The sequence below is a fragment of the Oryx dammah genome, unplaced genomic scaffold, assembly GCF_014754425.2.
Source record: "Oryx dammah isolate SB20612 unplaced genomic scaffold, SCBI_Odam_1.1 HiC_scaffold_11, whole genome shotgun sequence".
In the NCBI taxonomy this organism is placed as follows: domain Eukaryota; kingdom Metazoa; phylum Chordata; class Mammalia; order Artiodactyla; family Bovidae; genus Oryx; species Oryx dammah.
This window is the reverse complement of record NW_024070195.1, coordinates 20,194,565-20,205,317: the sequence shown is the minus strand read 5'-3', so window position 1 is coordinate 20,205,317 and position 10,753 is coordinate 20,194,565.

Here is a 10,753-nt window from a genome sequence, read left to right as displayed (position 1 = left end):
CTAATTCACCTCACCACGTCTCTATGACCTTGTTCTTTCTGGAAGATCCTTCCTCTATATTATTACTGGCTCTTTCACACCACTCATGAAGACAAACCACAGACTGCCTCCTCCAGGAGGCCTTCCTCTGACACCCTTGTGTTGACAGGGGTCCTTATTTGTTGTCTCCTAGTGCTTTGTGCACACTTTTTTAAAAAATAATTTTATTTATTTATTTTTATTTTGGGCTGTGCTGGGTCTTCGGTGCGGCTTGGGTTTTTCTCTGGTTGTAGGGAGTTGGGGCTACTCTCTGGTTGTGATGCACAGGCTTACTGTGGTGGCTTCCCTTGTTGCGGAGCATGGGCTCTAGAGCAAGAGGGCTCCAGTAGTTTCAGCATATGGCTTCAGTGGTTGTGGTTTCCCAGCCCTACAGCACAGGCTCAGTAGTTGTGCTCGGGCTTATTTGTTCCACGGCCTGTAGGATCTTCTCTGGTTAGGGATCAAACCTGTGTCTCTTGCATTCCCTAAGTCACCAGGGAAGCCCTTTGTGGATGCATGTATTGGTTTTTATTACTTTTCATCCCAGTTGTCTGTCTTTGTGTGTAGTCTGATTCTGGATGCCAAACTCTGTGGAGTCATGGGTCAAGTCTTAAACAAACTGATATTCTTGAAAGCTAGCATCCTGTCTGGAACATATAAATTCTCAAAAAACAGTGTGGAATTGAATTTCTCTGACTAGAAACAGTCAGTAATGCCAGGCCAAAGAGACTTAACTTTTTAAGATTCTGATATTTTCTGCTACACTACTCTTGATATTCATAAATAAGTTGTAGGTACTTATTATGGTGCTCACTGAGCTGATTTACACTTTGTTATGTAAAAATCAAGATGGGGGCTAAGGAATTTGAACCAGCTGAAGAAGTCTTGATTTTTAATGGCAAATGTGACTCAAGAATTCATCTGTTCAGTGAATTCAGTTCAGTTCAGTTCAGTCACTCAGTCATGTCCAACTCTTTGCGACCCCATGAATTGCAGCACACCAAGCCTCCCTGTCCATCACCAACTCCTGGAGTTCACTCAAACTCACATCCATCAAGTTGGTGATGCCATCCAGCCATCTCATCCTCTGTCGTCCCCTTTTCCTCCTCCCCCCAATCCCTCCCAGCATCAGAGTCTTTTCCAGTGAGTCAACTCTTCACATGAGGTGAAGAGTACTGGAGGCCAAAGTACTGGAGTTTCAGCTTTAGCATCATTCCTTCCAAAGAAATCCCAGGGTTGATCTCCTTCAGAATGGACTGGTTGGATCTCCTTGCAGTCCAAGGGACTCTCAAGAGTCTTCTCCAACACTACAGCTCAAAAGCATCAATTCTTAGGCACTCAGCTTTCTTCACAGTCCAACTCTCACATCCATACACGACCACTGGAAAAACCATAGCCTTGACTAGACGGACATTTGTTGGCAAAGTAATTCAATTAATGTTTATTAAACATATACTGTAGACCAGATACTGTACCAAGAGCTATGGATATACCAGTTCTCAAAATACACAAGATTCCTTCAGGGAGCTTTCAAAATCCAACTATAGGATTAAATTTAAACAAAATATGAAGCTTGAAAAATATATTTTGAATCTTATTGTGGCATTGGACATTGTTGAACACTCCTTCCTTACCATATTTAGTCCTTTTTTGGCGGATCCCGTCTCAAATACTTTTTCCACAAGGGCTGCTACCAGGTCATGCTTTTCAATTGCAGGAAAGAAGGTACTGTTGTTTTAATTCTTCATGGGCTTCCGTCTATGGGGTTGCACAGAGTTGGACACGACTGAAGTGACTTAGCAGCAGCAGCAGCTACTTATCTACTTTTGAAAAGTAGACTGTGGTAGGCTGAGTAATGGCATCTGAAGATTTTCACATCCTAATCCCTGGAAACTGTGAATATGTTAACTTGTGTGGTAAAGGGGACTCTGCGTATGTGATTAAGGGTTTTGAGACCTGAAGGTAATCCAGTATTTTTCAAGTGAGCCCAATATAATTATCGATACAAGTTTCCTTATAAAGAGGGAGGTAGGAGGTCAGAGGTAGAAAGATTTGAAGATGTTATGCTGCTGCCTTTAAAGATGGAGGAAGCAGCCATGAGCCAAAGAAGCCAGATGACATGAAAAGCCAGAAAAGGTTTAAAAAAAGAAAAATATTCTCCTCTAAAGCCTCCAAGAAGAATGTGGCCCTGATGACATCTTGAGTTTTGGCCCAGTGAAACCCATTTTGCACTTCTGACCTCTAGAATTGTAAGAATAAATCTGTGTTGTGTAATTAATAAGTCACTAAGTTTGTAGTAATTGACTACAGCAACAATAGAACACTAATACAGAGGAACCAAGTAGCTAAGCTAAGGTGCTAGCCCCAGTTGGCTCCTTGGGGGAGTATGGAGAGATTAACTGGGACAAGTAAACTCAATAAGGCAGTCCGAAGCTAATAAAGGCAGAAACAGCAGGACTTCACCTCATTTTATAAGGGCTGAGAGTCTAACTGGAAATACCCAGTAGCAACTACAGTCCAAAATTTAAGAACTTCAAATAAAACACAAGTGCAGGGACTTCCCTGATGATCCAGTTGTTAAGACTCCATGCTTTCAGTGTAAAGGGCACAGGTTTGGCCCCTGGTTGGGGAAATAAGATCTCACATGCCTTGTGGCCAATAAATAAATAAAAACCCAAGTACAAGTACTAGGAGTCAAGCAGAGACTGGAGTAGAAAGAGTACAGATAAGAAGCAGGAAGGATGGATGCAGAGTAACTTTGTAGTGAGATGTCAGAGTAGCCAAAGTTCACATTTATTAAGCTGTGGACACCAAATGCTTAAGGAAAGCCTAGCTGATTTGTGTGCGTATATGCTCAGTTGTGTCTGACTCTTTGCAACTGTGTGGACTGTAGCCTGCCAGTCTCCTCTGTTTAGAGTTCTCCAGGCAATAATACTGGAGTGGGTTGCCATTTCCTTCTCCAGGGGATCTACCCAACTGAGGGATTGAACCCGTGTCTCCTGAATTGGCAGTTAGATTATTTTCCACTGAACCAGCTGGGAAGCCCCTAGCTGATTTAACAGCATTCTTTAATGGGAGAATGTCTCATTTATTGAGGGCCTACTGCATGCATGCCTGCATGCTAAGTCACTTCATTCATGTCCACTCTGTGTGACTCTATGGACTGTAACCCTCCAGGCTTGTCCATCCACGGGAATTCTCCAGGCAAAAATACTGGCGTGAGTTGCCATGTGAGGACCTACTACTGGTTAGCATATGTATTTAATTTTATTTGCCTAGTAACCCCATGAATTGAACATTATAACCCTTGCTTTACTGAGATTGTTCTTGTTTAGTCACTAAGTCATGTCTGACTCTTGGCGACCCCTTAGACTCTAGCCTGCCAGGCTCCTCTGTCCATAGGATTTCCCAGGCAAGACTGCTGGAGTGGGTTGCCATTTCCTTCTCCAGGGGATCTTCCCAACCCAGGGATCGAACCCGAGTCTCATGCATTGGCAAGTGGATTCTTTGCCACTGAACCACCAGGGAAGCTTTTACTAAAGCAGAAACCAATACAGAAAAGTTAAATTACTTGTCCAAGGCTACAGAATATACTAGGAAGTGAAGAAAGGGTTAACCTCATCTCTCCAGTTTCAGGAGCCCTGCTCTTTCTTCCATGCCATGCTGCCTTCCTTTCAGGAAAAAAGGCTTGTTTACTTTGTCGGCTGTCTGAAGAGTTCAAAGCAGAAAAACATGGTGTCATCTTTTGAGATATTCATTTTATCAGTGAGAACTTGAAAATGAAGTTAAAAATTAAGCGACAAAGCCAACTTCAGGCTCTCTGCTCTGAGAATGTACGGCTAGACCTGATTCAGTCTGCCTGCCATGTGACACATATTTATCCTTGTGAAATTGTGGAATTATTTGAAAAGGAAGAAGGGATGAAAATGCCTTCTTTCTTAAAGGTAGCCTTATAGTCTAGGGCTTACAATACTGGTTTAATGGTGAAGGTAAGTGCATTTCTTCTTTTTGGGTTGGAAGATAATTACTAATCAGAGATCTGTTAAAGGGAGGGAACAGTTTGAGGGGAAGTCAGAGGAAAAACACTGTCAGCAGCATAGGGACCTCCCTCTGGGAATGGTTCCTGGTTTCAAAATGAAGAAGAGACTTACTAAAAGAAATGCAATCGATTCAATCAAGATCCTAGAGCAAGACTTGAGAGGCCACCAGTGCCAATGGACTCTGTGGACAATGGTCACTTCTCCAAGGATTCCGTGAGTATTTACTGCAACACCTTGATGAGTCAGACAGGCTTTGGCTGCAGAATAACATACTGGATCAGAACTAACAAGGTTTGGGGTTGGGGACTGTGATTCATGGAGAAGACAATGGCAACCCACTCCAGTACTCTTGCCTGGAAAACGCCATGGACGGAGGAGCCTGGTAGGCTGCAGTCCATGGGGTTGCTAGAAGTCAGAATGACTTAGCGACTTCACTTTCACTTTTCACTTTCATGCATTGGAGAAGGAAATGGCAACCCATTCCAGTATTCTTGCCTGGAGAATCCCAGGGACAGGGGAGCCTGGTGGGCTGCCATCTATGGGATCGCACAGAGTCAGTCGGACATGACTGAAGCGACTTAGCAGCAGCAGCAACTGTGACTCATTAGCCTTTTCAGATTTCTGTATATAGTTGAAATTGTCTCTCAGAAATAGGAGAATATGAACAAAGTTGTGAATAAGGTTGAGGCAAGAAAACTTGTATACTTGTGGAGATCACCTGGTTTGTGGCCCTCATTGTGCAACTGAGGAAAGATGTCCACAGAGATTGTGGCTGGTACCTATCAGTGCTATGATGGGAAGCCAGGGGCAAAGACCCATGGAAGGTGCCCTCTCCCAACCTGCCCAGGGAAATTCCCAATTCCATAGCATAGATGGACTCATACAGGCATAGCCTGTGGTCATTGCTTGGAGGAAAGGTGCTCAGGCACTCCTGTGTCATCTTTTACAAGTGGAGCTGAGTTCCCTGTGGGCAGGGCCCCAGTTGCACCTCAATTTTGATATAATCCTGCCTTCTAAGATTACCCACTATTAGTGCTTGGTACACATTTTTTTCTTCATGATTACACACATATGAATTAACAGCATGATGTAAAGGATCTACTGAAATAAATAATTTTATTCTTGAACTGCCAATCTTTCAGAAAGGTAAATAAGTGATAAAAAGAGGTCTCAGTTTTACTAACATGGGAGAAATTGCTTCTCTGCATGTTCTCTGATGTTTGTAGCAAGATACACCCCTTCCTCCTCCACCTTCTAGATTCTAGTCCAGAAGAACCCAGCTCTAAAGGGAAGCATTTAAGACCAATTTAGCAATCAATCAAAAGCATTTTTATAGAAGGATATTTCATTTACTATAAACCTGTATTTACTAATCTGAGAGGGCACAAGTGCCAATCTTGTGACTGCTATTATTCCTGTTGTTAATATCAATAACATTTAGCAGTGTATAATATTTTACATTGAGAAGGCATGTCGCATTGTTTTGTTTTCATTCTCAACAGTTCAGTGAAATAACATTATCCCCATTTTCCTATGAAACAGTGAAAATTCTGGGATCTTATAAAATCTGTTCTGGTTTGTTTACTCAAGACTGAATGACAGAGAAAAACTTGGTCCTTGAATACCCTTTGAACTGCAGGTTCCTGCTCTTTCAACCACATGTAACATTTACTCTGAGTAAACTAGGGGACTCGGCTAATAGAGATGATGCAAGACAGGCTCAGTATTAAGGGAAATCTAATGGCAATAGAAACAAAATGATAACAAAATAGTGAGTTCTAGACTACCAATAAAAGAAGAAAAAATCTTATCTTTTGCTGATGCCTAAATCATCTGTCTATATTACTAATTTATACCAGATACAACTCTGTTTTGTGTTATGAAGTTATTTTTAAAGTATAGAATTTTCCTTTAACTTAATTTTAATTCAATTTTTCTATGTCTATTTGCAACTTTTAACAGTAGGAGTCACTATTTCTTAGAAATGTCACTCGTAAGTAGGAACACCCTTGACAATGTTTATGATTAGGCTAAAAATCATTCCACTGTCTTTCAGTGATATCAGTTATGCCAATTCACAGATCCCATACTTTTATATGCTTCTGTGATTATTTTAGAAAAATAAGTTCCATTACTGTGTCACAAAAGGATCCTCGTTTAGAATGGTTTGGGATGTCTGCCTGATTTCTGTATTTGTCTCATACCAGGAAGCAGGGAAATTAACAACAGAAGTTAACTGTTGAGGCAAAATTTAGAATAGCATTTGAAACCATGACAGCTAAGGTAGGGATGGCAGCCGATGGAAGGGAAGGACAACTGAAGTCACAGGTTTGTGTTATAATTACACTAACCAAAAAAGCAAGAAAGAGTAGTCTTCTTTATTTCTTTAAATATTTGAAGCTCAACCTTAAAGTATTTCCATCAGCAAATTTCCTTCTGGAATAAATGATTAAAACTTAATTTAAAATCATAGACAAGCAAGAAGGATATACTGTAGAGCATAGGGAATTACAGCCATTATCTTGTAATAACCTAGAATGGAGGATAATCTGCAAAAGTACTGAATCCCTATGTTATACACCTGAAACTATTATAATATTGTAAATCAACTATATTTCAATTTTAAAAACAACTTAAAATTATATAAATATCTGTCTAGAATACCTTACAATGAAACTACCCTATTGCATTTTAAACTTGTGCTTAAAATGTGAACATAAAGAGGGAGTTGTACTAACAGGTATAAAAAAAGCAGCAGTCTGGGCATCAGGATATCTGGTACTGACTCAGTAAACTCTGTGACTTGAAGCAATTTTACAAACTTTCTATACATCAGTCTTCTTATTAAAAATAAATAAAACAAACATTTGGGTTAGAGACTCTTTGAATCTCTTTCAGCTCTAGAGTTCTTTCTATGTTTGTAAGACTGGTTGGAGTGGTTGATGAGAAAACTTTGAATATAAGTATTTGTAGCTGCACATACAGTTAAAAAGTTGCCTTCAGCCAAGTCTTGGACTCTTACATAACAACAGAGATCAAATAGAAAAGAGTCCAAACTCCAGGTCAATCAGGTGGCCACTCCAGTTTCTTCAGCTGGGATCTGAGTGTTGAGTCCTGAACTGAATTCCTGATGTCATCCAGATGTCAGTAGAACTGGAAAGCCTTCCAAAACAGAGCAAAAGCCAACATATTTCCTGGTGCCGATGTTCTCTTGTTAGCAACTGGCCATCTACTTTGTCTCTTATAATAGAAAAAGAAAAATTTAAAACTTAAATGGAGTGATCTCGTTCTCAGAACTTTAGAGACATTTGGCAAGCAGAAAAGTATCTTGACTATGCTGTATGAAGCCTCATCGTTGTTCTTTCAAAGACACCTTAGCTTTTTCTGAGTGTAAAATAAGTAACTACTAATTGCTTATAATGAAATCCCTTACGATTATAAAGTGGAAAAGATAAATAGGTTCAAGGAATTAAATGTGATAGACAGAGTACCTCAAAAACTATGGACAGTTCATGACATTATACAGGAGGCAGTGATCAAGACCATCTCCAAGAAAAAGAAATTCAAAAAGGCAAAATGGTTGTCTGAGGAGGCCTTAAAAATAGCTGTGAGAAGGAGAGAAGCAAAAGGCAAAGGAGAAAAGGAAAAATATACCAGTCTGAATGTAGAGTCCTAAAGAATAGCAACGAGAGATAAGAAAGCTTTCCTCAGTGATCAATTCAAAGAAATAGAGGAAAACAATAGAATGGGAAAGCCTAGAGACTCTACAAGAAAATTAGAGATACCAAGGGACTATTTCATGCAAAGATGGGCACGATAAAGGACAGAAACAGTACAGACCTAACAGAAGCAGAAGATATTAAGAAGAGGTGACAAGAATACACAGAAGAACTGTACAAAAAAGATCTTCATGATCCAGATAACCATGATCGTGCGATCACTCACCTAGAGCCAGACATCCTGGAATGCGAAGTCAAGTGGCCTTTGGAAGCATCACTACGAACAAAGCTAGTGGAGGTGATGGAATTCCAGTTGAGCTATTTCAAGTCCTAAAAGATGATGCTGTGAAAGTGCTGCACTCAATATGCCAGCAAATTTGGAAAACTCAGCAGTGGCAACAGGACTGGAAAAAGTCAGTTTTCATTCCAACCCCAGAGATAGGCAATGCAAAGAATCCTCAAACTACCACACAATTGTATTTATCTCACACGCTAGTAAAACAATGCTCAAAATTCTCCAAGCTAGGCTTCAACAATACGTGAACTATGAACTTCCAGATGTTCAAGCTGATTTTAGAAAAGGCAGAGGAACCAGAGGTCAAATTGCCAACATACATTGGATCATTGAAAAACCAAGAGAGTTCCATTAAAACATCTACTTCTGCTTTAATGACTACGCCAAATCCTTGACTATGTGGATCACAACAAACTGGAACATTCTTAAAGAGATGGGAATACCAGACCACTTTACCTGCCTCCTGAGAAATCTGTATGCAAGTCAAGAAGCAACAGTTAGAACCAAATATGGAGCAATGGACTGATTCCAAATTGAGAAAGGAGTAGGTCAAGGCTGTATATTGTCACCCTGTTTATTTAACTTATATACAGAGTACATCGTGCGAAATGCCGGGGTGGGTGAAGCACAAGCTGCAATCAAGATTGCCATAAGAAATATCAGTAGCTTCAGATATGCAGATGACACCACCCTTATGGCAGAAAACAAAGAGGAATTAAAGAGCCTCTTGATGAAAGTGAAAGAGAAGAGTGAAAAAGCTGGCTTTAAACTCAACATTCATGGCATCCAGTCCCATCACTTCATGGGAAATAGATGGGGAAACAGTGGAAACAGTGACAGACTTTATTTTTTAGGGCTCCAAAATCACTGCAGATGGTGACTGCAGCCATAAAATTAAAAGACGCTTGCTCCTTGGAAGAAAGGCTATGACCAACCTAGACAGCATATTAAAAAGCAGAGATATTACTTGGCTGACAAATGTCCGTCTAGTCAAAGCTATGGTTTTTCCAGTAGTCATGTATGGATGTGAGAGTTGCACTATAAAGAAAGCTGAGTGCTGAAGAATTGCTGCTTTTGAACTGTGATGTTGGAGAAGACTCTTCAGAGTCCCTTGGACTGCAAGGAGATCCAACCAGTTCATTCTAAAGAAAATCAGTTCTGAATATTCATTGGAAGGACTGATGCTGAGGCTGAAACTCCAACACTTTGGCCACGTGATTGAAAGATCTGACTCCTTGGAAAAAACCCTGATGCTGGGAAAGCTTGAAGGCAGGAGGAGAAGGGGGCAACAGAGGATGAGATGGTTGGATGGCCTCACTGACTCAATGGACATGAGTTTGAGCAAGCTCCAGGAGGTGGTGATGGACAGGGAGGCCTGGCATGCTGCAGTCCATGGGGTCACAAAGAGTCAGACACAACTGAACTGAACTGAATTGTTTGAAAAACCACTTGGTAAATATGGAAAATCATAACGTGACCATGGTGTGTTCTGTAACCCTGAAAAGGCCATTGCTGTTACTTGTGTAAATCTGTTTTTCTCTCTTTGGGTGTGCATATATCAACACAGGCATAGTGCCTGCTTTGTACACTAGAGTACAGGCATTTCCTTAATGTTATGCAATATGTTCAAAGACATTTTTTAAGTAAAGTCCAGTGCAAGAATCTATTAAAGTTGACTCATTAAACTCTTATACTTAGATTAATTTGTCTCCAATATTATGCTGTAATAACTAATACTACAAACAATGTTTTTGGACAAAATTATTCATCTGTATCTTTTATTATCGTTTTTCATCCTATGGGCACAGATTGTGAATATTCTTAAGGATACAGATAAGTCTTCTTAAATTTATGTTCAGAAAGAATGCAAAGCTTTGAATGATGCAATGTAAGTATGATACATGTGTTTGTGAGGTCATGGATGCTTCAGTTTAGGAAAGGCTGCAAAACTGATAATGTTCTTAGAATAAGGATTGTTTGGAAAAGAAAAAAATGTATGAATCCCCTGAAGATCAGTGTATAAGTATCAAATTAAATGGGTACAATTTGAAGTCATGAATTCTCTTTGCCTGTCAAATAGCTGAATTTATTTGTAATTGTAGTAGAAAGCCCTCATTCAATATGATTTTACAAGTGATTTGAAGAACTTTTCAGCCCAGCAAAGTGTCCCAACTATGTTAGCAAAGATAAGAATAAGCATTTTAAGGTGTTACATATTACACTAATGTATATCTGTTACACAATGTCATTCTTCATGTTCAAAGAAGACACCGTTGAGTGAATGTTATTCTGTTTTTACAGAAAGAACAGAAACATGGTAGTTGGAGCTTTCCTCCTCCAGCTCTTGAGCTTGAATTAGCTTTCATGTCTTCTGACCTGCCTCAAGCCATAATACTTCTTACCTTTGCATGGTTCTCTGTGGTTTGCAATTTTCTCATTCAATTCTTGCAGCACCACTCAGAAATGAGACTTATTTTTATTGGACAGGAAATAGCTAGTTAGGTAATTTAAATGACTAGCTCTAAATCATTTAGCTGGAACTCACAGTCAGATTTTCTTATATATATTTTTTTAATACAAATTTATTTATTTTAATTGGAGGTTACATTTAGAGCACAGATATGAATTCACTGCATTTACATACACACATGTGAGGGAAAATATATATATATATATATATA